A 27,432-nucleotide genomic window follows, 5' to 3' on the forward strand; every position below is an offset into this window, starting at 1 on the left:
AATCCAGCTTCATATCTATGGGGTTTTATATACGGCAGGTTTGTTCGGTAGCTCACAGAGTACAGAGACGTACTTGAGAGGCAAGAAGCTCTGCTTTAAATCCAGTGTAACCATGGTTCAACAAAACAGTTCAATATGCATATACGGTTGCATCAACAATGTGTTTGTATATCAGTTTTGCATTTTTTAACACTATCAGGTAGGTTTAGGGTTGGGTTTAGTTTAAGGCATATTTACAACATGATAGAGCATTAACTTTTAGCAACAATCCCCGGAAATTTGAATTCTGAACCACCGCAATATATACCTGAAGCAACATAATACAAAGAAAGCAATACCAACCTATATCAACTTAATAAACACGTGCCAGTGTTTACGTATTAGAAGCAATGCTTTAGTGCCACTCAGTGGACATTTCTCTTTGAAACTCCAGCGAAACGTGCAGTAAGGTACGTAAAAACGTAGTACACAGCGGTACGTATTTTTATAAGAGCAGGTTGTATAATTGACTACTGTTGCCAGAACACCAGTGACAGGAAAACACCAACAAACCTAGGTCATACAGCATGAAATGTAAAATGATACACTTTATATGGCTTTCCTAATGAAGTAAACTTGCTCGGTAGCTCATCCGGTACAGCATTGCACTTCAAAACGGAGTCATGATGAAGGATCTCAAAGCTTTTTCGGATGTAGTATGTTATTTGCGAACACAATACAGGACCCAATACTCTTAGCGTCACCGAGCAGACATTTCGGTTCCATAATGCCTTGAAATGTACAACAACTGACATCACCAGATTAATGTTGAACTGTTTTGGATCAAACTGAACTCGTTTAGCACCGCTAACTGGATATTTCACTTTCAAATTGACATTAAATGTAAAAGAAGCAACATAACATCATTCTGCAGAAATGTTTTTCCAGCGAGCATGAGTTGTCCATTACACAGCTGCAGTCTACTGTTATTTTGTAAGGCACACTGCTGTCTAGAAGAGAATAGAGATCTCATTTGTGATTTTATTTTCCTGTGGGGTCAGTACTTACGCTCGACGCTAAACACTGGTAGAAAGGTTTGATTGCCTGCTGTTTCGTGCGTCTGTACGACTGTGTGGGCTGTTAATGGCACGAGCGTTCGAGGAAACACTTGAAGAAGAGTATCTGCTGCATGAAAACTGAACTGTTTTTCCAGAGCAGTATTGTCGCTGAATTGTCAAACACGAATTAGGATAGAAGAATTTTAACATCTATGTGGTATGCTAATTAGAAACCGACATCAGCGTGTTGAAAACGAGGCCTGACTTCCCCTCGACAAAGCCGTCTCGTGTCTCCAGACAGCCCTGAGAGGTGTGGTGAGAGAGAACAAAGCGGTGCAAATAAATAACGCAGTGTGAATGCTGCGGCCGTTACTTTGAAAGCAAGGAAAGTCATTTGCAGAAAAGCGCATCCTGAAAGCTGCTGTGGTGAAGCAGGTATACGTGCGTCTGCGCTGGCTTTGATGTCTGATGCTCACACTGAGTGCGGTCTGTACCCTCCACCACGCACACACATCCCTAATTTTTCCTTTTTTTTTCACTTTATGGCTTTTCTTTGAAGCCAATAGTTTGTGAGAAGGTTTAATATCTGTCCTGCGGTTCCCATTAGTAGCGCTGTCATAAATCTGATCATCACCTGCAGCAAACTGGAAGGAAGGAACAAAAACAAAAGCAAAGAAAAAAAGCGACTAGATGAGAGACAAAAGAGCTTTCTACATAGACAGTATTTAAGGGTATCATGATCTGCTGATGTAATTACAACCGCTATGTGAAAGAGAAGGGGAGGGGGAGGCCAGGGGAACCAATCAGCATCGAGTGTTCACTTTCAGCGCTGAGGAGTGCTGAGAAAAGTAACATCATAGAGGAGGCTAGCCTCCCTTCTGCTATATCAACCAATCATCATAGAGACGTAAATTACATGCTATTAGTTTGAACGTCTCCCGGAGCGGCTGGGCTGATAATTTACTAAGCACTTATGAGGAGTAGTGATATTAAATATCTGATCGCCAACAGCTGTCATTAAAACAGTATATGTACAAATTAAAAATTGAAGGGAGCTAGAACTATAGGCTACAGAAGTAGGCCTAATTAAATAGCACAGCAGGCAGCTCTCTTTTACCACACACTTTTAAGAAGAGATGGATGTTTGTTTCAAGTGATAAGACAGGTAAGTGAAATTATACAATTATTATTATATAATTATACACCTGACTCCGTTCAAAACAATTGAACGCTGGCTATTGAGTATTTTAAAGCAGTCACTTCTGAGGTTCCATTCTAATGAGAATAATGTTCCCTTAATAGACAGCAGGGCTGAGATTTGGGACAGAGCCACACTGTCGCTTCTCTCAGAGTAACTCACCCTGCTTTAGTGGGACGCATTGTTATGTTTTGTGAGCCATAAAGATAGTAAATATTGGTTGTTTGGTATTGTTTCTGTAAGAGAAACAATCCTCTGGAGGCGGAGACTTTATTGATGGTTAAGTATAGGACACAGGCTATCAACTCATGACAATAACTTGCAGTCAAACGGGTACAAATGTCTCCCTTTATCCTGCTGAACAATTCATCTCAGGGCTGGATGGGAACTCATTTTCTTTATGGCTCCCGTGCGTGACGTGTCCGTCAGGTGCTAATGTACCAGTAGCTCAGGCTGACTCAAACTGATATGTATTTCTGCACAGGTGTAGCAACACACATGCTGATCGTAGCCTGTTTAGTTCATCTCTACCACAGCAAATGGCATTTCATCCCAAACATGCAAAGTTAAGTTATTGATCCTTGTATATTATCCTGTTATTTTAGAATTATTAGTTACTGTTTTAGTTTTTTGAATGAGCTCTTTAATATGTAAGTTTTCCTTTCAATTTGAGCCGAAGTTTTACTCACTTTTTATTAAATATTTCTATTGAGCTTGTATTTATTTTTATTGCAGTTTTAATTTGAGTAATTTGAGTATTTCAACCTAAACTTATCTTTCAGTAAGATGCCAAGGAAACGTTTGATTGTAAACTCACTGATGATGAATAAAATCATAAAAATGTCAAATTTAAATCTATAAATTATTTTCAAAATAATACAATTGAACACTAAAAAAACTAATAAATATTTTATTAGTTTACCTGCATATAATTGTGACCATTAACTGATATCAGAGAGCTGTGAACAAGTGAATGTATGGTTCACACAACTTATTTAATTACTTAATATATTATTATATAATAACAGTATTTTTGTCTCTTCTTCAAGAATCAATTAATCATAGTCACTGTGTATGATGAAGACATAATGTCTCACAGCTATATATATCCAGCGTTTAATAACTTGTGTAAACATTAGTCTCCTGCATGGTCTGATTGACCGAGAGATGCTTTTGTCCCCAAATGTAAAAGACTGGATCACAAGTGTATGAACATCTCATTTACACATGGCCATTCATCATTGTAAATATAGTCAAAGCTAAATACTGTGACACAGAATAGTATATATATATATATATATATATAGTACAGACCAAAAGTTTCAGGTCAGGTTGGAGCACTGATGACTTGAGGAACATGTATAAAGACTTCATGTTGAATTTAAATTCAAAGCAGCTGTCAAAACACAAGGAAGTCTGCTCTCCTCAATCATCTCCAAACCTTCAAACAATGCAAGCATAATCCATCATTTGCTGTGGCTCCTGGCAGTCGGAGGTGTGAAGCATGTGTGCGCTCCTGCTGTCTGTGGTGAGTTCAGTCCGGCGGGGGTCCAGCTGTTTATCAGGGACCGTGTGCTTCCACTAATGGCACGTGGAGATTCAGTCTGCAGCGGGAGCTACAGCTATGATGACAGTGAGATGGGAATTACCAATTGTGTGCTCGTGTTTACAGCAACACGGCTGGAAAAACTGACCAACATACTGATAATACACACAGACGGAGACACACAAAGAATACTAGCTCCACGTTTATCTCTGAGAACAGAGAAGGAGTGAGAAACAAAGATCTAGTCCACCTGTTAACCATTTAACAAACATAAACAAGTGCAATAGAGTGCAAATCAGTGTTATGAACGGCCTCAAAATCTCAGAACAAGACGTGTTATGTTAATGATGTACTGACACTTTGCTGTTTAATTAAACTGATGTACACCAATAATCATAATAATAAATAATATTGTTGATTAATATTCTTTACCACAGTTGCCTTTTGCTTGCTGAGGGCATAAGGACAAACATGTGCTTATGAAAAAGAAATGTGCTTAGCTGTATTGAATGTGCACTTCCAGTGTTAAAAAAATAAAATGAAATGCCACTTAAGTGCACTTGCAAACAGTAGCCTACACTTTAATGACTGTTTCTTAACACACTTAAGTAGACTTAAAAAGTGCAGTTATAATTATGTCAAATTAGGTGTTACAAGTGAGTTTTAATAATCTTCTGTCATCATTATTAAAAGTGCTCTTATTTTAAAATGTTGACTAATATACTACAGCACAATTTAACTGCAGTGTGTTATTTAAAGTTTCTACATTTTCTACATGTCATTTAAATTACATTCAGCAGTGCTTTTTAAGCCTTGTGCTAAAAGATCAAAGTAACTGTAAAAAATATATTGTATAAATATATTAACTTTAAGTGTATTTAATATAAATGTAAAATAAAATATGCAATTAAGCGTCTGAAAGCATTATATTTAGTTATTTTAAAGTGTATTATTTCTGAAATAATGATTTAAAAGTATAGTAAAGAGTTTTTTTATGGGATTAAAATATCATTTGTTAATGAAGCTTTAAATCAAAACTTACTAAATATTGACCAATTGTCTGTTGTTTAAAGCACTATATAAAATACAATGACTTGACAAAATTAAGCAAAAAGATAGATATGGTCTGAAAGGAACAAAAATTGTCATTAAAAATGAATAAAACTGCCCCAAACTGCGAGTGTCAGTATGAGAGTGGAACAGGATCATCAAAACAGTGTTTCAGCATCACCTCACCTCATGTTCCCACCCCACATCAATTATTCACAGCCTCCAGATTCAAATTTACAACTGAGCTCCACCACGACTTTTGGAAATGAGCTCCATATCATTTCATCTGACCATCTGTCAGCACCAAACTTTCCCTGACTGTTCAACTCCTCTGACTGATGTAGTGACACTTTCCCAACTTCTACGGTCACACTTACAACACTTTTTACTACAGTCTCGGAAAGGCCACAGTAAAAAAAAAAAAAAAAATGTTTTATCTATTTTTTCAGGATGGTGTTGTGCTCAAATGTATGACTGGCTGGCTTCTATGCTTCAAGTTATCAGGATACTAAGTTCAGCTCTTTTTGATTTCATTTAACTGTTATCAGCCCTAACTGCATTTATTGAATAAATATAAATAAGAAATGGCCACTGTAACTGTATACTACACTTAAAAACACGATGTATCACTTGTAGGCAGATGGGCATTCTTACACAAAAAGAAACAAATTATAAACACATTTCACAATTTCTCGGGTGTATTCAGAAAATAACAAAATCCAAGCGAAGGTTGCTGTTTTGTTTAAATCCCCCACCTCACGAGTAACAGTGATCATGCTTGCCTTAGCAAACACCTCTCGAACACTTCACAGTGCTGTAAAAGTAGCAATTACTGTTTCTTCCCTTTTAGTTTCTTCGCTGAATGGACTGGTTACAGGTGGCTTTTAAATGCTATTCTGTTTTAACAGTCCTTTCATCGCCCTTTAGCATTTGTTCGGTACGACACACACACACACTTCCTCCCTGAGCGTGCACCTTAGCAGACAAGCTGAACTCCTGAGGGAAAGTGTTTTTAGAAAGCGTCATCCTCTCAGCTTCACATCCATTACCCTCCGATCTGCCCGGAGGAGGAAAACATTAGGGAAGAAAGAAAGAAAAGAGGGAAGAAGGAAATGTGGCTGTCATTAGAAGTCCCACCTTCCCATTTTTCACTTAGTCTGTTCATTTTTTTTCTCTCCCGCACAGGGGGATATAAATTAGAGCTACGACTTGAGCTATAAAAGCCTTTTTGGGTTCTTCCACCCCGTTACACTTTTATCCGCACATATAGGCATCATGAATAGAGCATTAGAGAACATGCAACGCTGATCAGACTCATTATCTCTCAGCACCTGCGCGCTTCTCTTTCTGCAACGACGGGAAGAGAGGATGACGACGGAGCTGGGAATGTGACATTTTCATATTGCCTTTAGGGGGAAAATGTATTTCTCTTTCTTGTGAAAGGAGGTGGAAGAGGTTGAGTTGACTCTTTTGACTGCGGTTAGAAAGGTGTCAGCTGCTTGGTCTATTCACTGACTCCCTCAAAGCAGCTCTCATCGTGTCTCTGTCTGGCTGCTTCACATTCATGAGTCTGCCACCCTCAAAACTAGGCTTGTGGTAAAGCTTTAAGTCTACATTTCTTTAGGGCCCCGTGTTGAGTGCCCTAAGAAGAGCACCAAAGAGTGAGACCGAATTACTTCACTTGAATTTCACCAATGAAATCAGGTAGCATAAGCTCTAAAGAAGAAATGAGAGGAGGGTTGGACCTTACAGGGATCAGATGTCTCTCACATTCACAGTGCAGCTGCAAAGGGTCGTCACTTCTGCGGAATCTCCTTCTGTTCTTTTATGCACAGAGACAACCAAACTACAGAGTGACAAAATCCAAATCCAGTGTACATACTACATACATGCAGCTGTGGCCTGATGGTTAGAGAGTTGGACTAACTACCCAAAGGTCACCGGTTTGAGTCTCTGTGCTGGCAGGGAGTGAATGAACAGCGCTCTCTTCCTCCCTCAATACTCATGACTGGAGTACCCTTGAGCAAGACACTGAACCTCCAGTTGCTCCCCGGGTGTTGGATCTATAGCTTCCTACTGATCCGGGTGTGTGTTCATGGTGTGTTCACTTCTCACTGCTGTGTGTGCACTTGGATGGGTTAAATGCAGTGCACCAATTCCAAATATGGGTTACCACACTTGGCAAATGTCACGACTTTCAATATATATATATATATATATATATATATATATATATATATATATATATATATATATATATATATATATATATATATATATATATATATATATATATATATATATATATATATATATATATATATATATATATATATATATATACACACACACATGAAGAATTCAGATCCAAAAGCCTCTAAGTGCTGTCTGAAATTTTGATCTAAAATGACCATTATTATAGGGCTGCTATATTATTTATGTTCATTTATTTAACTTCATTGCCATTACTATAATTACTAAACCTAAACAAAAAATGCTCTTTTAAGAAGGAAATTTCAGATGGCACATAGAGGCTTTTTTCATCTGAACTGTGTATGTGTGTGTGATATATGATGTGATATATACTGATTGTGTGTGTGTGTGTGTGTGTGTGTGTGTGTGTGTGTGTGTGTGTGTGTGTGTGTGTGTGTGTGTGTGAAACTTTTACTACAATACTACACATTGTTGATTAGGTTCCTACCCAGTGTCTGGCTAAATGAATCTGTTTCTCAATAGAGAATAATTAGTCTGGAACAACCTATCGAGTCATGGCTACTGATAAACTTGAATGACCCTTAAATTAAGGGAAACAATATATAAACATATTGCACACAGAACTTCAGTATTTGTAAAAATGTAAACATAAAATGCAATTGTATAGTTGCTTACCCCTCATTTGAATTTATCCAAAAACAATTTATGATTGATTGATGAGTCAGTAATATGAGAAACACCTAAAAATATATATATTTAGGGGAATTATAACTAGCAGTCTTTTTTTAAGGTTAATACTTTAAACAATGTTAATGTTTTTGCATTTACTTTAACATTATGTTCATGTTAAAAAATGTTGCATATATTGTTTTTTTTTTTTTTTTGGTGAGAATGTTTCTTTGTACAATAAACATCTTACGGTCTTTGTTGGGTCACCACCATCTGTGTCATGAGGAAAAACCGTTTGAGAACCTGCGTCTGACAGTCAGATGCAGAACTATTCAAAGAAATCATCTTACATGCAGTCTGCTTAGACGCGCTCACGCTCTCTCAAAAGCAACTCCCCCCATGGGTTTAGAACTACAGTGGCTCTTCTTTAGAGGTTAATTAAGATTAATTGAATATATCTAACTCTTCTCTCCAGAGAAAACCAATGATTGCACTCAAGATTGATCTTTTTTTCCTCTATCATACCGCTCCAGACCTTGCAGGGTAGCCCGGGTTACCTTTCTCAAGTTTGGAACGAAGGACACACTTGCTGCAGTCCTTCCTCTGTGGCTCCATTCACTACTGACAATAACATCTGCTGTGGTGATCCCATCACAAGTGGTCAGTCAGGACAGATTGGCATTTACACCTGGCATTTACATGTGTCTCAAATTAGCTTCAACGGACCACTTGGGATTGGATTTCGTCGAGTCTCTGATTTCATGACTCCTACATTTCACTTTACATCAGCGAGTCACAGTATGTTCATGTAACACATGCTAAGAATAGATATATGTAGTTCTCTATGAATGCAATTTCAGATGTGCTTTCTAAGCCCCAGAATGTGATTTCAGTGATCAGATCAAGTTTAGAAGATGGATTTGCATACCAGGTGTAAAAGAAGCATATGTGATTCACACAGTCGAGAAACATCATTCATTCTTTAAAGAAGCCCATAATAATGTTTCATATAATGGCTCATCAAACATATCTCTTCAGAAATTGTTGAACAAACATAAATGAATGTGTTTTTAATGTGCAATCTATTTTGATAAACTATAATCCCTGCTTTACTTGGAAAACACGACTTGCTATTTTATTCTTCAACTAGTGTTACACACAAACACCAAAAGCAATGTAACAAATTGTAATGTTAACTTCTAAATACACTAACAATGAGGCAGTTGTGATGGTACTTAACATTGTTTTTCTGTCCTCTAAGAGCATGACATTAAGTGTTTTAACAGCTCTCGTGTGGAATCATTATTAGTGACGTTTTAAAATAAAGCAAACATCTCTGAGATCTCCACAACAGGCATTTAGTAGAGTGTTTGCATACTTTAATGGATCCATTTTGCTAAATGTGTTTATTTTCTGAAACCCCTTTCATCCCTGAGATTATAAATGGATGTAGTTTGCAAATTGACAATAATATAAATGCTTGATGATTTAGGGATTTGTACTGGGACCGTCTACATTCACAAATAACATTGAATTGACTTTCAAAATAATGTTTCTGGTTGAAATAAAAGATAAAAAGCAGCTATCCTACAATGTATGTTTATGATGTTGATCAAATGCATTATTTGTGCACTGAAACTTAAATCAGTCAACGAAGATTAAACATTAATACTCAGACATTTTAGCTGAAAATGTTATTTTGAATGAGATATTTTATTCTGCTCACACTTGTATACAATCAAAAATGATTTAAATAAATATAAAGATTAATAAAATGTATAACCATTTTAGCAGCACTACAAGTAGTGGCGTTCATGCATAATACATAAGAAAATATTTGATAAAATTTGAAATATTTATTTTAAATAATATTATTTGAATGTTGTTTTAAAAGCCAAAATAATATCTCTACAATATGTCAAAAGTTCAAAGGATGAGTTTTAATTTACTTTTTTTTTTTTTTTCGTTTGCAAACAGGACCAGATATAATCTGCAGATCTTCTGTATTTAACTGTAAATGTGCATTGATGTAAACTATTGAGAAGCATCAACCAGGGTTATAATAATTAGCTGAAAGCATATTTACCAAAAATGTTTCAAATTATGCAAAATGGCACTAATTACCCAACATTTCTACTAAACAATATGTGTTAATGATTCTGAATTAGCTTTGTGAATTCCATTCACAAACTGTCTTGGTCATAGAGTGAGAATAATCTATATTTTATATTTGTCATTAAAATATGATCCTGCATGATATCTCATTTCTCCGCTCAGTCTTTTGCCAGCATGACAGATAATATAAAGATTTCAGAGTGAAAACAAGGAAATACTGGGAATGAATCCACAGCTTCCTCAGGGAAAGGAAGAGCAAGTAAACAGACCAGAATCAGTAATACAGGACAGTAAATATTAGCACAGCAGCAAAGGGATGAAAAGAGTGAAGAGATGGATCATAGTATCTATCTATTATTCATCAGCAGTCTCAGTTCATTTCCTACATCTTATATTGGTTGATGTGTGTGTGTGTGTGTGTGTGTGTGTGTGTGTGCGTGTGTGCGTATTACCTAAACTTATTATTATTATTATTATTATTATTAATATTTTTGGAAAAGTCTGTTTACTCAAACGCTGGCCACTACTGACAAAATAACAAAAGAGACATGTCTGGTAACAGTAAGAGGGGTGTTGATAGTATGGAACCTGAATTTCGTTTTTCACAAATCATTTTTTTTTTGTCAGTCCCATTCTTTACAGATTCCCATCTCATATCAGATGAAATAGGCATTCATTTATTTCAACATGGTTAGGGGTCACGTAAGGGTGGGCTTTAAAGACAAGTGTGGCCCCAATAAAGCAGCATCCAATTATGATTTTAATAATCATAATATACACTGTATATGCTTTTAATGCTGTATAGTGTTTCACTAAAATATACCAAGATGTAAATGTATCTGCCACTATTTGCACTAAGTACAAATACCATCTAACACCATTTACCGCTATTTCCAGTCAGTGTAAAAACCCATCTGCTGTTTTGATTTATTCACCTAAAATGATGTTTAATTCTGTTGTTTACCATCATCATATGGTGTGCCATAATAATGTCTTCTTGTTTTGTTCGTTAGGCTTTTTAAGTCATAAAACAAGCTTTTTACACCACACTGCACATAAATAACCTCAAATAAACAGTACTAACACACTGAGAATTATTTGTGTGTGTGTGTGTGTATGTGTGTGTCTCTCTCTTAAAACTCAAGCGCACACAACAAATGTCACATTCATTTGAAGAAGTCACACCATCTTTCAGGTGCTGTTTCCTCTAATTAGTGTGGGTTCCTGTTTCTTTGTCATTTTTGATTCTGATAATAGCAATAGGCTTAAAATAAATGAGCAACTGAATGACAAATATGTGAAACGTTAACAAGATGAAAATTCAACTTTGTTTTAGAAGTAAAAGAACATAAGCTGTTTTTAAACTATCGTTGGCTAAATTTCAAACAAGGGTAACTGGAGAAATCCACCTGTGGTGACATTTCTGCAAATTCTGTATTACATCACATCTTGCATGTTTTGTGACACTTTCAAAGTGAAAAGTTTAGTTAGTGGTGCTAAATAATATTTTATCAGAAACAGAGACTAAATGATGATACAGATGATATGTGAGATACAAACACATTTGCTAAAACAACCATGCTGTTGCTTTCACCATGCTTTGAGCTTTTATAGGACTAATAAGTGCTCTGCATTACAAGTGCAATGCTGTACCGGGTGTACTACAGAGTGATTTTACCATGTCAGAAAAGCCATGCATACAAAGCCGATATGATGTAAATATCAAAATCTATTAATGTGTATATCCTACACTGTGGTAAAAGTTTTCTGAGGTCAAAACATTCCGTACTATTGTGCAAGAGGCTGCACGGAAATAGCACCATGTCCTTCCCAGACGCGGTGTGACAAGATTCCAGTGACAAGCAATTTGACTGTCCACACCAGATGCAACCTGACAAAACAGTAGAAGAGCCGGTCCTCCAACAAAAAACGACCATATAGGTTGTTTGTGCAAGCACCTTATTACGACCTATATTTACGTTTTAAAGTTAAGCGTTAAGTTAAAAATAATGACAGTATCGCGTTGCCCATGATAGCATGATTACATATCAAGGTATAACGCAGTAATCTACTGAGATACACGAAACAAAAATCAGAGTGTAAATAAAAGAATACACGCTCTGATGGGTCGTATTTCAGGGATTTGGACAAACAACCTATACGAGCGCATTGGTTGGAGGACAGGATGCAATAGAATTTATATGCAACAAAATCAATCAAATACCACAGCCAATCAGGACCATGGGTGGGCGTGCTCTCTCTGGAAGCGCACTGCACTCCAAACAAAACTGATACGTTTACAATATAATAAAAAAAATGTTAACCCTTTTGAACATCAAGTGTACATACTGAGTGACTGATACCACCTTTGTTATGAGCTACTCTTGTTGCTTCACATTGTTTTAATGTTTTTAACGTGTGCTTGCTTTCGTTTATTTTTAAGATCTGAGGTAAATGATCTACTGTTGTCCATATTTTCTGCATCAAAGAACACAACAGTCAATAATGTGACTTCCTCTAACAATACGTATAGCAGCGTGACGAAACAAACACAAACACACTCTTATGATGCACCCACCGAAAAATGGTGTGTGTGCGTGTGTCTGTGTGTGTGTGTGCAAGAGGACAAAGAAGAAGAGAGGACAAACTTCAAATGAGCCGAGTGAAGTAAATGTGAAAATAAATGGAGTGATAAAAAAAGAAATGGAGCAAAGTAGAATTGTGCAAAGCCATTAAGGAGAGAGAAGAGAAGAAATGAAAGAGATGCAAACTTCTGATGTGTGTGTGGGTGTGTGAGCTGTATTTATTGATAGGAAGGCAGTAATGAATCTCATCTCTCAGTGTCTCTGTTCATGTGTGTGTGTGTGTGTGTGTGTGTGTGTGTGTGCAGGCACGGATCTGAAACATTTGGGGAGTGTGTGCAGGTAAGAAGGTCCAGAACAGCATGAGGGCGAGTGAATGATGAATGATTCCATTTTCAAGTCATGAAATTAATTTGGGGTTGATTATTTTCGAGTTCTGACTGATGGAGGCAGCAGTGCGGGTCAGGATGATCTCTTGTTAAGTCACTTTCCCAGTCAGTGTGAGTGTTTAAGGCCTCTCTTGGCACTGAGGGTATATGACTTGAAAATGAAATCATGTCATCATTCACACACCCTCATGCTGTTCTGGACCTTCTTTCATGCACACACTCCCCAAACGTTTATATATATATACACACATACACAAAACACTGAAATTATGTTTATTATTAGCCTGCAATTTATAATTAGCCTGCTAGTTGTCTGCCACTTTAAATGGTTGTGCGCTTTAAAACAGGATGGATTCTGATTGGTTGATTAATGTTTTTGTCATTCATCAGCTGAAAAAAATAAATAGAATAAATCATATTGAAAGTCATTCCAACGATTACAAGTGATTCCACAGACATTATAGTTGTGATGTGGACTCTGCATTTCTTCTAAATTCAGAATGATTCTAATACTACATCATCATTATTATTATAGTTATCATCAAGTTCAGTGAACATAGTTGAATAAATATTTATTTCGCCAACAAAAATAAACGCACTATGGCCAAAGCCTCAGGCTTAGAGTGCTGCCTAAGAAACACACAGCCTGAAAGCCTGTAATAAACACTGAAAGTCAGAATAGAAGTGTTTAATAGTGAATTGACAGGATTAAAACATGAGGGCGAGGGATTGAAGACAGGATTTCATTTTTGCAGTCATGTGCCAGGACAGTGCTGAATGCTGAGAGAGGTCTTAAACACTCACACTGACGAGTTACCAGATCACGTCCCATGTGAAAATGACCTAAAAAAAAGGTCAAAATGACCCACACTGCTGCATCCATCAATCAGACAGCCGCATCACCTCCTGAACCCCGACATGCCCTCTGGAGCGTGACCCTGAGCCAAGTCAGCCACCGGGTAACCACCGCTCTCAGATGGGTGTGCTGGGAGAACAGGTGGACTCTGGCACAAACATACGCACCTGTTCCGAAAGATGGACAACCGGTGTCCACTGCACAAGGTCAGTCCCAAGCCTGATGGGGTCAAAGCAAGGCACAAACTAAAAGTAAAAGTTGCAAGGACTTGCATAATAACGCCAGCAATACAGTGTCAGTGAGCACGGGGCAGAATAGGATTGTTGCGGGTGTTTGCAACAGAAAAACTTGACAATTATTGCTGTAGAAGTGTGATGTAATTAGAAGCTAACACAGTGGATGTGCTTATTAAGATGCACCGATTACACACACATTCAATACACTCCGTCATGAGAAGATGTGTTCAGCACAAACAATTGTTCTGCTGTGAATATGATGATTAAAACTCATGCGGGTCACATCTTATAACTTTAAACTGGTGGGAAAGCAGTGAAACAGCTTTGCTGAGTAAATGATGACAGATCTGTCATTACTTGGTGTTTCTTTAAAGTGAGTATGAAATTAAAATTCAATTATCTATTTTCTTGATCCATAAGTGAGGAAACTGACTTATCTTTGGTGATGTATGCAAGTCATAAAAAATATATATACATTTTATTTCATAGCTAGTTGTCCATGTAACATTTATCAGTTTAATTTTAACTGTATTAATATATCAAAATAAAACTAATAATATAATATCTTAGTGATACTTAAAATAACACTCAATCATATTTATTTATTTATTTATATGGAAAAATATGGAATAAATTATTGTCACTAACTTTACTGCAATATATTAAAAACAATGCTTGTGTCTATTTGCTTATGATGATTTGCTTTTTGTTTTCCTCATTTGTAAGTTGCTTTGTTAAATGTAAATGTAATTCTTTTATTTTGTGGACTTTTAGTTTGTAATTATGTTTCTGTTTTCCTCTTGTTGTTCCCTGATTGTTTGCACCTGTGTCTTGTTATCCAATTATCCTCACCTATTTAAGCTCTTGCGTTATCCGTGTTGATGATCAGGTCTTTCTGTAACATCAGAAACTAAGAACCGATGGTGTGTGGGATGCAAATCCATTAACTCTAACAGTATAATAACGAAAGTACAAGAAATTCAGAAACAGAATGGCTCACTGCCAACAGATGAGACCTGACAATCAGTACTAGAAACACAAGTGCTTAAACAGACAGGAGCTAATTAGATAACAAGACACAGATGCAGACAATCAGAGAACAGTGAGGGGAAACAGGAAATAAGAATAAAACAGATTTTCAGCATCATTACGTCAGTCTTCAGTGTCACAAGATTCAATCATTCAGCAACCATTTCATGTTGATTTGCCAATTCATTCATTCATGCATTCACTCATTTATTCAATTATGAATCCACTCATTCATTCATTCATTCATTCATTCATTCACTAATTCATTTACTCATTCATTAACTCATTTATTCAATTATGAATTCACTAATTTATTCACTTATTCACTCACCCATCCATTCACTGATTCATTCATTTTTTTCTCACTCACTCATTCATTCATTTTTCACTCTCACACATTCATTAATTCATCCACTCAATCATTCACTCACTCCATTCATTCATTCATTCATTCATTTATTCACTCACTCACTCACTCACTCATTCAAATAAATTATTCTGGTCAAGAGTGATTTTTACCTCTGCTTTTCTTTGTATGAGTACACAATTATTTTAAGAAACATTATTGTATTGTTGTAATGTTTTATTCATGGCTGTTGTAGTGCCACCGATGGGCCAATCTCCATAAAAGCTTGCATGGCATCTTTGCAATGCGACGTCACATGCATTCAGCTGTTTTTGTGAAGGTCTAGGTTATATCAGGCCCAAAAAGTAAGAAAAAATAAACTTTGCAGGAAAGTGGATCTCGCGAGCCAGATTTGAGGATCACTGTTTTAGAGAATACTACTTGAGATCGACCAATATGGGTTTATCTATAGCCGATGCCGATGTTTAGAGGTCAGGGTCAGCCGATGGCCGATGTGTGCTGCCGATTTTAGGGCCGATATCTTGAAGTTTTCCCCTACATTTGCATGCTAAAATGTCACACTAATAATAAGTAGATGCACAACATTTCTAAACTTATCTTTATTTATTGAGCACTAACTTGAACCATCTCTCATCTCATCTTGAACTATTTTGTGCACTGCACAGTATTAAAATAAAAAATGTATCCAAAGTTAACCAAATATATATAGAGAGTTAATCAAATATATTTATATATAGAGAGAGAGAGAGAGAGAGAGCATTTATCAAGCAGAATTCTTCAAGTTTGTTGGAACATAAATGTAAACTTAAATATACATTTAAATAAAATAAATACAATTTTATAAATAAAAATCAATTAAACTGAAAAATATATTTTTTTTTAAAAATTTATATATAAAAAAAATAATAATAGTAGTGCTGCAAACACACTAGCAACCAGCAACATTTGTGTTTGTTATAAATGACACAGAACATCTAAAGTGCATTCTCATTTCAAACTTACATCGCAGTCTGTTCATTATTAAAATAAAGTAGAGTCAACCAAACATATAAAAGGTTACACTGGTCAGTTTAAATAGACCGTATACCAGTCCACTCTGCTGTTTTTGCTCATGTGAAGAGGATGATCTTTTCCATCTAGTTTACATAAAAAAAATATTTTAAAAAATATTAAAGTTTAACATTCAGATACATTGCGAATATAGAAATATTTGGATATGTGTAGAACGAGACGTGAGCAATAACCTCCAAATACATCTAGTCAAACTCGCCAGCGCGTCCTCGTATGCAAGCACTCATGCACTGTCACGATCTGATGCACTGTAAATGCAGGATTTTTTTAAACAAATAGGCCTAGTGGAACGCAAAAATTCAAAATCGACATTTCGACAATTCAAAAAGTACTGGTCATAATACTTGCATAAAATATTTGATGTGAAAAAAGCAGTTGCAGAACAGCCACAAGCGCCAAAGTTACATTTGGGATCATTTTAATTTTAATACTATAGTCACTACAATCCCTAGAAGATTCAAGTTTCAGGTCTCTAATCCTTAATGTTTGGTCTGCCCGATCATTTATGTCTGAACAGTGATCTTTGAAAACTATAATAATTACTAGTGATCGACCGATGTATCTGTTTACCGATATTTTTCCCGATATTTAAGCATTTTTCCATAATCGGGTATCGGTTTTGTAATATCGGATTCGCCGATTTACGGCGCCATCTTGTGGCCGTTTTGAGATTTCCGCCATTGCAGCCCGGGTGTCTGAGGAGATCAGTCACCAACAACTCAGTGCACAGGTAAATATATGTTCTACTTGGTTTGCTTTAATTAATCAACTTTATTTAACATAACAGACATGCACAAACGAGATCTGAGACATAAATTCCTGATATAGTTAATTTATGCAGCTTGTTTCTAAACAATTGAGACGAACTCATTGAGTCACGTAGTGTAATTCATCATGTCCTGCCCCAATAAAGACGTATCTTTACATGAATTAAATAAAACAGACAAGAATGAGTGCATGTTGAAAATAAAAGCGTTGAATTTAATTCTCTATCTGTTGTATTTGCTCACCATTAGTCTAGAAGAGAAAGTTTGTTCATATTGCTTAGCAACTGACGGATGATCTGGAGGCTTAAGCACGGCGACTGAATGAAACTTTTGACAAGATTATCTTGTTTAAACACCCTAGATTATATTATCATTTACTACATAACAATTATTTCGCTAATACACATATAAATATAGCCTACCGCTTTGTGGAAATTAATTATTATCTCCATGCGCGATCGCGGTTGATTAAGTTATAGTCAAACAGCACTTTGTCAGTTGGCATTTCATGATTTAACGTTAGATTAAATTTAGATCATAAAATGCCAACTGACAAGTGCTGTTTAACTTTATATAGTCTCGGGAAAAAAAGTTCGTTCATATTGCTCAGCACCTGACTGGGTTGATGATCAGGAAGCCTCGAGCAATGCCACTGAATGAAACTTTTGACAAGATTATCTTGTTTAAACACCCTAGATTATATTATCATTTACTACATAACAATTATTTCGCTAATACAAATATAGGCTACATATACCACTTTGTGGAAATTAATTATTTATTATCTCCATGCGCGATCGCGGTTGATTAAATTAAAGTCAAACAGCACTTTGTCAGTTGGCATTTCATGATCTAACGTTAGATTGAATCTAGATCATAAAATGCCAACTGACAAGTGCTGTTTAACTTTATATAGTCTTGGGAAAAAAAGTTCGTTCATATTTCTCAGCACCTGACTGGGTTGATGATCAGGAAGCCTCAAGCAATGCCACTGAATGAAACTTTTGACAAGATTATCTTGTTTAAACACACTAGATTATATTATCATTTACTACATAACAATTATTTCGCTAATACACATATACATATACCGCTTTGTGGAAATTAATTATTTATTATCTTCATGCGCGATCGCGGTTGATTAAATTATAGTCAAACAGCACTTTGTCAGTTGGCATTTCATGATCTAACGTTAGATTGAATCTAGATCATAAAATGCCAACTGACAAGTGCTATTTAATTTTATATAGTCTCGGGATAAAAGTTCGTTCATATTGCTCAGCACCTGACTGGGTTGATGATCAGGAAGCCTCAAGCACGGCCACTGCATGACATTTTTGAAGGAAGCAGGCTTACAGGGCAGAATGCTGAAAGACTCTGTTTTCTACACTAAAACCTAGTTCTGCTTAACTGGGAGTAAATAGCTATGCACTCCTAAATAGCCCTCCCGCCCCCACCAATATGTTAGAATCATTTTAGTGCTTTATTTTTTTTACCTGTTTTTATTTTTTTTTACCTCATCAAAGCTTTTATTTTAAAACAAAGACACTTAGTAACAGTGCGTTTACATTTTTTGGACTCAGACCCCTCTATTTATTTGTGTATAAATATAATGTTTTTTTTTTTTTGTATGCAAGGGGGGAGTGATTGTTATAAATAAAATGTTTTTTTCAGCTCATTTGTGTTGTAATAATTGTCAGAAACAGAAGTATAACAGTAAATAAATATCGGTTCTGCATATCGGTTATCGGGTACATAAACATACAAATAATCGGTATCGGTATCGGTTATAAAAAACCAATATCGGTCGATCACTAATAATTACAGTAGGGTTTCAGCAATATGCGCTTGAACCCCTAAAAGAAAATTAGCTGAGGAACAAAAGAGCAAACACTCCACACACCACACTGAACGTGGCATTTATGTGTGGCATTTATTTCCTTATTCCACTGGTGGACTGACTATCCACTGCCGTTCTGAATCATTCAGCTGTGCTCTTTATATCAGACATCAGACTGATACTGTGCATATATTTCCAGTCAACTGTGGTCATTTACTTCTACAACAACAGTAATTATCATCATATTCAATGGCATTCAAGCTGATGCTGCCACGGACATCCACAGAGAACCAGAGAAGCTTCATAAAGTCTTTTTTTGGCTCTTCAGAGCTGCTTGAAAGGTTAAAAATCTAAGAATAAATTGGTGAAATGAGTATATCTGTTATATAAGCAGAATCTCAGAGGAGAGTACAAACAGACAGCGCTGGAGGAGACACAGCATGTGGAAGCCATGAGAAGAAAATGATTTGATTCAAATCCCCAAACTCAACACACATGCTTGGAATACGTGCATGTACCAGAACATGTAATATAATTCCCATCACACACTCCAGGGCCAGTGGTGTTAGCGCTGGGTAACACTGGAAATGATAAGGCCTGAAATGAACCAACGCCGCGGGCTGTACTATATGCACTTCATACGCGTGCACTAAAATAGCTTCTAAAGTCAACAATCTGACTGTGTTTATTATGTTTTTCGGTCACGCATTGTCCCTAAGGTCTCAGTTTGATGAAATATTGAATGTTGTGAGCCATGTGCTACATTTCAAAGCAACTACAGTAGATTCAGATACAACATCGTTCAAACGCTGCATAAATGATGCTGTGAGCGGCGAGTGCTTCCGTTTGCACTTGCAAACCTCCAGCCGTGGGAAAAAACAAATGCCATTGCTCCATGTCAGGCCTGTGAAAAGCTCGCTAGCTGAATCTGTATGATCCGGCCGGTCTTCTGGGACACGTTAGCTGCCATAAGAGCAGAATGCTGGAGAATCACTAAGCAATGATTCCACTAAATTAATGAACATTTTAAGTAGTTTGACAGCTCAGCTATTGAAAAAAAAAAGACAGTATGTTTTTCCCGTCACTATATTTGGAAATGCAGCTTGACAGCCAAGTAAGATGATGAAATAAAATATTGCCTAAATAAAATAATAATAATAATAATAAAATGCTGCAAATTGTATGCACACTGAAAAAAAATATAAAAATGTAATATACTCTAGAAATCTATACATACAACATAATTAATTATTATTATTTATTTTTTACATTAGCAAAAATGCTGTTTATCACTGCTTGACTCAGATATATACATTAACATGTTCCCTAATTATATTAGCTGTTTTAATAGTTACAGTACAGTATGTATAAGAAAAATAAAGGACTGTGGAGAATGGTTATTATTACATGAAACTATACTGGAAGTAGCATTAGTGTAGTTTGCTAATAGCTTGTATTATACACACAAACACACACACACACACACACACACACATTTTACTTGTCTGTCCACAAGTAACCATAAGTGAAATCAGAAAGAGAAACAGTGTGTGTTTTTGGTTGGTTGTTTCTGTGTGTGTGTGTGTGTGCGTGTGTGTGTGTGTGTGTGTGTGTGTGTGTGTGTGTGTGTGTGTGTGTGTGTGTGTGTGTGTGTGTTCCTCTCACTCAACCCCAGTTGAACAGTGTGCAACACTGGACTAAATTTAATTTAGCGGCTCCAGAAGAGCTTGTCCATTTCCTGCAGAACTAAGGGAGAGGTAAGTGAGACAGATAGAAGCAAACGGTGGATGTGCTCTCAGGAACGAGAGATGAACAGTTGATTACAGCTAAAAGAGAAACAGCAGGACAGAGGTGAAAGAAAACAGCCCTCCGTGCAACAACAAAAACACCCAATTTCACATTTCCGTGGGTGATCTCTGAACTAGTTGGAAGCTGCTTTAGTGACCTTCTCTGTTCAAAAACAGCTGAATGGAGAACAGCAGAACAGGTTGCTATCATCTCAAGTCAGTTTAATAGTTGCCTTATAAATGCAACACTTCATGTCATGAGACACATCAAAACATGAAACAACCACCAAAGACATCCATCTGCATGTGTACACAGACCACAGTGAAGAACTATTTGATGGGCTTATGGTAATTGTCTTGAAATGTATTGTTGAAGGCAGTCGATCTGTTACAATAGCGCTGTTTGGGAGGCTTTATAGAGATAGATATATTTAGAGACACATCTTCTCAGAGGGAAGCTCTACACTCACAGTAAAACCTACTGATGCTGCTGCACATCAGACACAGAGTAAACATTTTTCCTGCCAGCATGTTGATTACTTTTCTGGACGACTGGTGAAAATGAGTAGTCGTGCAAGCCCTCGCTGAGATTGAGGATCACAAAGAAGATTGGAAAATAATTCATGCCCCAGTCTGCCATTGGTCAGATGGACAGCACATTCAACTACAATGCTTTAAAAGAGCGTTTACTTAAAATAAATAAATAAATAAATACATGGCTTACTTCTTAATACTACACTGGAAAAAATATATTTATTTTAACCCTTTGGAGTCGATTAACGTGTATACACGTTATGAGGCATTTTCTCCTGATAACCCCGAAAGAACTTAAATTACACTTTCAGTTTTGATCGTACTGTTTTACTGTTTGCTTCGCGATGAGAGGAGTAAGACATAATTCACCCCCAAAAAGATGTGATGTGGATTACCTCAGGATTTGAGATTTGTTTTTCTTCAGAGAAAAAGAATGAAGCGCTTTATTCAGCAAAGATCATAAACATGAGTAAGTCTCTTTTTATTTATTTATATACTTGTACTAGTTTTCACATAACGTGTAAACATTTTACTGGTTAGACATTTTCCAAACTATAATTCCTGACTAAATGTATAATCAAGTGAAAGATTATGAAGTTTCAATAACAATATACAATACTATACAATTTAAAAGCTTGATGTAAATAATATAAATGTAACAAATAAATGTAACTGTAACAAATGTAACAAACAACGCTGTTATTTAAATTTACCCCCCCCCCCCCCAAAAAAAAAAAAAGTGACGTGATATTCAGCCAAGTATGGTGACCCATACTCAGAATTCGTGCTCTGCATTTACCCATCAGAAGTGCACACACACACAGAGCAGTGAACACACACACACACACACACACACACACTGTGAGCACACACCTGGAGCAGTGGGCAGCCATTTATGCTGCGGCGCCCGGGGAGCAGTTGGGGGTTCAGTGCCTTGCTCAAGGGCACCTAAGTCGTGGTATTGAAGGTGGAGAGAGAACTGTACATGCACTGTACATCACTTTTGACCAACAGGTGGCGCTGTAATCAAATCATTTTGGTGTGTTCTGTGTGAGATGACAATAACACACAATAAGTTTGGTGTCAATATGCCTAAGCATTCCAGAGATACATCCTCAAGTGTCATTTTGTCATTGTGCCTCAAATTATTTGCTGTGGTATGCAAAAACAGTTTTGTCTATCGACACAAAATCCATGTTTCAGCACAGTCTGACGATCATCTGATTCTGATTCTGATCTGATCAAAACATTAAACAGGTTCTCCCCACTCAGTGATGCACCCACTGAGAAACCTGATGAAAGTGCTCTAGTTATTGGTGATTCTATTGTACGGAACGTGAATATAGAGACACCAGCCACCATAGTCAAATGTTTACCGGGGCAAATTTAAAAGTGCTGGCTAATGCTAAACGTAAATACAGTAAGATTGTTATTCATGCCGGCGCTAATGATGTTCGACTGCGCCAGTCGGAGATCACTAAAAATAACTTTAAAGAGGTGTGTGAACTTGCAAGCACGATGTCAGACACTGTAATATGCTCTGGTCCCCTCCCTGCTTACCGTGGTGATGAGATGCATAGCAGATTGTCATCACTCAATGGCTGGATGTCTAAGTGGTGCCCACAGAATAACATAGGTTATATAGACAATTGGACGAGCTTTTGGGGCAGACCTGACCTGTTTAAAAGAGATGGTCTTCATCCCTCCTGGGGTGGCGCCACTCTTCTGTCTAGAAATATGGCAAATAGTCTTAGTGTTTATACTTGACTAACTGGGGCCCAGGTCAGGAAGCAGACAGACTGGCTAAACCGACCGTCTGCTAGCTGCCTCCCGTCACAGAGGTCAGTTAATTCTCAGCACATAGAGACTCTTTCACCTAGATATCACACTATAGAGACTGTGTCTGTTCCACGAACTAGAAAATACAAAAAACGTCCAAACCAAGTTAAGGTTAACAATTTAATTGAGGTTCAACAAATAAAAAACAAATGCAATATGGATAAACAAATGATAAAGATTGGCTTATTGAATATCAGATCCATTTCTACGAAAACACTTTTTGTAAATAATATGATAACTGATCATAATATAGATGTGCTCTGCTTGACAGAAACCTGGCTAAAACCTGATGATTACATTATTTTAAATGAGTCCACCCCCCAAGATTATTGTTATAAACACGAGCCGCGTCTAAAAGGCAAAGGGGGAGGTGTTGCTTCAATTTATAATAACGTTTTCAGGATTTCTCAGAGGGCAGGCTTCAAGTATAACTCGTTTGAAGTAATGGTGCTTCATATAACATTATCCAGAGAAACCAATGTTAATGATAAATCCCCTGTTATGTTTGTACTGGCTACTGTATACAGGCCACCAGGGCACCATACAGACTTTATTAAAGAGTTTGGTGATTTTACATCCGAGTTAGTTCTGGCTGCAGATAAAGTCTTAATAGTTGGTGATTTTAATATCCATGTCGAAAAATGAAAAAGATGTATTGGGATCAGCATTTATAGACATTCTGAACTCTATTGGTGTTAGACAACACGTTTCAGGACCTACTCATTGTCGAAATCATACTCTAGATTTAATACTGTCACATGGAATTGATGTTGATAGTGTTGAAATTATTCAGCCAAGTGATGATATCTCAGATCATTATTTAGTTCTGTGTAAACTTCATATAGCCAAAATTGTAAATTCTACTTCTTGTTACAAGTATCGAAGAACCATCACTTCTACCACAAAAGACAGCTTTTTAAGTTATCTTCCTGATGTATCCGAATTCCTTAGCATATCCAAAACCTCAGAACAACTTGATGATGTAACAGAAACTATGGACTCTCTCTTTTCTAGCACTTTAAATACAGTTGCTCCTTTACGCTTAAGAAAGGTTAAGGAAAACAGTTTGACACCATGGTATAATGAGCATACTCGCACCCTAAAGAGAGCAGCCCGAAAAATGGAGCGCAGCTGGAGGAAAACAAAACTAGAGGTATTTCGTATTGCTTGGCGGGAAAGTAGCATATCCTACCGAAAAGCATTAAAAACTGCTAGATCTGATTACTTTTCTTCTCTTTTAGAAGAAAACAAACATAACCCCAGGTATTTATTCAATACAGTGGCTAAATTAACGAAAAATAAAGCCTCAACAAGTGTTGACATTTCCCAACACCACAGCAGTAATGACTTTATGAACTACTTTACTTCTAAAATCGATACTATTAGAGATAAAATTGCAACCATTCAGCCGTCAGCTACAGTTTCGCATCAGACAGTGCACTATAGACCCCCTGAGGAACAGTTCCACTCATTCTCTACTATAGGAGAGGAAGAATTGTATAAACTTGTTAAATCATCTAAACTTACAACATGTATGTTAGACCCTATACCATCTAAGCTCTTAAAAGAGGTGCTTCCAGAAGTCATAGGTCCTCTTCTGACTATTATTAATTCCTCATTGTTATTAGGACATGTCCCCAAAACCTTCAAACTGGCTGTTATTAAGCCTCTCATAAAAAAGCCACAACTTGACCCCAGAGAACTAGTTAATTATAGACCAATCTCGAATCTCCCTTTTCTGTCCAAGATACTAGAAAAGGTGGTATCCTCACAATTATATTCCTTCTTAGAGAAAAATGGTATATGTGAGGATTTCCAGTCAGGATTTAGACCGTATCATAGTACTGAAACTGCTCTCCTTAGAGTTACAAATGATCTGCTCTTATCATCTGATCGTGGGTGTATCTCTCTATTAGTTTTATTGGATCTTAGTGCTGCGTTTGACACAATTGACCACAACATTCTTTTGCATAGACTTGAACACTTTGTTGGCATCAGTGGAAGTGCATTAGCATGGTTTAAATCGTACTTATATGACCGCCATCAGTTCGTAGCAGTGAATGAAGATGTATCATATCGATCACAAGTGCAGTATGGAGTACCTCAAGGCTCAGTTCTAGGGCCGCTACTCTTCACGCTTTATATGTTACCCTTGGGAGATATCATCAGGAAACATGGTGTTAGCTTTCACTGTTATGCTGATGATACGCAGCTCTATATTTCCTCGCAGCCCGGTGAAACACACCAATTTGAAAAACTAATGGAATGCATAGTCGATATAAAAAATTGGATGACGAGTAATTTCTTACTGCTAAATTCAGAAAAAACAGAGGTGTTAATCATAGGGCCTAAAAACTCTACTTGTAATAACCTAGAACACTGTCTAAGACTTGATGGTTGCTCTGTCAATTCTCTGTCATCAGTTAGGAACCTAGGTGTGCTACTTGATCGCAATCTTTCCTTAGAAAGCCACATTTCTAGCATTTGTAAAACTGCATTTTTCCATCTCAAAAATATATCTAAATTACGGCCTATGCTCTCAATGTCAAATGCAGAAATGTTAATCCATGCATTTATGACTTCAAGGTTAGACTACTGTAATGCTTTATTGGGTGGTTGTTCTGCACGCTTGGTAAACAAACTACAGCTAGTCCAAAATGCAGCAGCAAGAGTTCTTACTAGAACCAGGAAGTATGACCATATTAGCCCGGTCCTGTCCACACTGCACTGGCTCCCTATCAAACATCGTATAGATTTTAAAATATTGCTTATTACTTATAAAGCCCTGAATGGTTTAGCACCTCAGTATTTGAATGAGCTCCTTTTACATTATACTCCTCTACGTCCGCTACGTTCTCAAAACTCAGGCAATTTGATAATACCTAGAATATCAAAATCAACTGCGGGCGGCAGATCCTTTTCCTATTTGGCGCCTAAACTCTGGAATAACCTACCTAACATTGTTCGGGAGGCAGACACACTCTTGCAGTTTAAATCTAGATTAAAGACCCATCTCTTTAACCTGGCATACACATAACATACTAATATGCTTTTAATATCCAAATCCGTTAAAGGATTTTTAGGCTGCATTAATTAGGTAAACTGGAACCGGAACACTTCACATAACATCGTACTTTCTACATCATTAGAAGAATGGCATCTACGCTAATATTTGTCTGTTTCTCTCTTGTTCCGAGGTCACCGTGGCCACCAGATCCAGTCTGTGTCCAGATCAGAGGGTCACTGCAGTCACCCGGATCCAGTACGTATCCAGACCAGATGGTGGATCAGTACCTAGAAAGGACCTCTACTGACCTGAAAGACAGCGGAGACCAGGACAACTAGAGCCCCAGATACAGATCCCCTGTAAAGACCTTGTCTCAGAGGAGCACCAGGACAAGACCACAGGAAACAGATGATTCCTCTGCACAATCTGACTTTGCTGCAGCCTGGAATTGAACTACTGGTTTCGTCTGGTCAGAGGAGAACTGACCCCCCAACTGAGCCTGGTTTCTCCCAAGGTTTTTTTCTCCATTCTGTCACCGATGGAGTTTCGGTTCCTTGCCGCTGTCGCCTCTGGCTTGCTTAGTTGGGGTCACTTCATCTACAGCGATATCGTTGACTTGATTGCAAATTAAAACAGACACTATTTCAACTGAACAGAGATGACATCAATGAATTAAATGATGAACTGCCTTTAACTATCATTTTGCATTATTGAGACACTGTTTTCCAAATGAATGTTGTTCAGTGCTTTGGCGCAATGTATTTTGTTTAAAGCACTATATAAATAAAGGTGATTGATTGATTGATTGATTGATTCAATTTTGGTGAAAATCGGACTAACGGTTGATGAGTTCGAAAAAGTAGGTTTTCGAAGTAGGACCGGAAGTTCAGCTTACTCTGGCATATTTGTTATCTATGTTATCGGCATAAGCCAGGGAATATTTGAGCCTAGTTTGGCGCTGTTACCAAATTTATGTGGTATGGTCAGTGTGAGGTGGCGATGCCACATAAAAAGTTTGGTGTAAATATGTCAAAGCGTTGCAGAGATACAGCCTCAAATGCATTTTGGCACCCTTACAGCAAATTCGTTGATGCGCTAAATGAGAACAGTTTCGTATATCGACACGAAATCCATAACTTTTTGCCAGCATGGTCTGAAGATGATCCCTGTCAAATTTAGTAAAAATAGGACTAACGGTCTAGGAGGAGTTTGAAAAAGTAGATTTTCAACGTTAATCAAAATGGCGGACAGGCCGTTCAGATTTCCTATTAAAAAATTGGTATGTCTATTGTCGGCAGA

General features: G+C 37.0%; 1 protein-coding gene and 1 long non-coding RNA gene across 8 annotated transcripts in view; one reads left to right on the forward strand and one right to left on the reverse strand.

The window, feature by feature from the left end:
- LOC127935833 (uncharacterized) overlaps positions 1-26,938 on the forward strand; it is a 221,460-nt gene extending 194,522 nt beyond the window's left edge. For both annotated transcript variants that reach the window (XR_008148188.1, XR_008148187.1), the window contains exon 2: positions 26,648-26,938. This is a non-coding gene — a long non-coding RNA (uncharacterized LOC127935833). The remainder of the gene's footprint in view (positions 1-26,647) is intronic.
- The window catches only part of LOC127935786 (receptor-type tyrosine-protein phosphatase U), a 263,677-nt gene that overhangs the window by 187,166 nt on the left and 49,079 nt on the right, over positions 1-27,432 (reverse strand). The gene's annotated exons all lie outside the window — the stretch shown is intronic.

Source organism: Carassius gibelio, chromosome A19, assembly GCF_023724105.1.
Source record: "Carassius gibelio isolate Cgi1373 ecotype wild population from Czech Republic chromosome A19, carGib1.2-hapl.c, whole genome shotgun sequence".
Lineage (NCBI taxonomy): Eukaryota > Metazoa > Chordata > Actinopteri > Cypriniformes > Cyprinidae > Carassius > Carassius gibelio.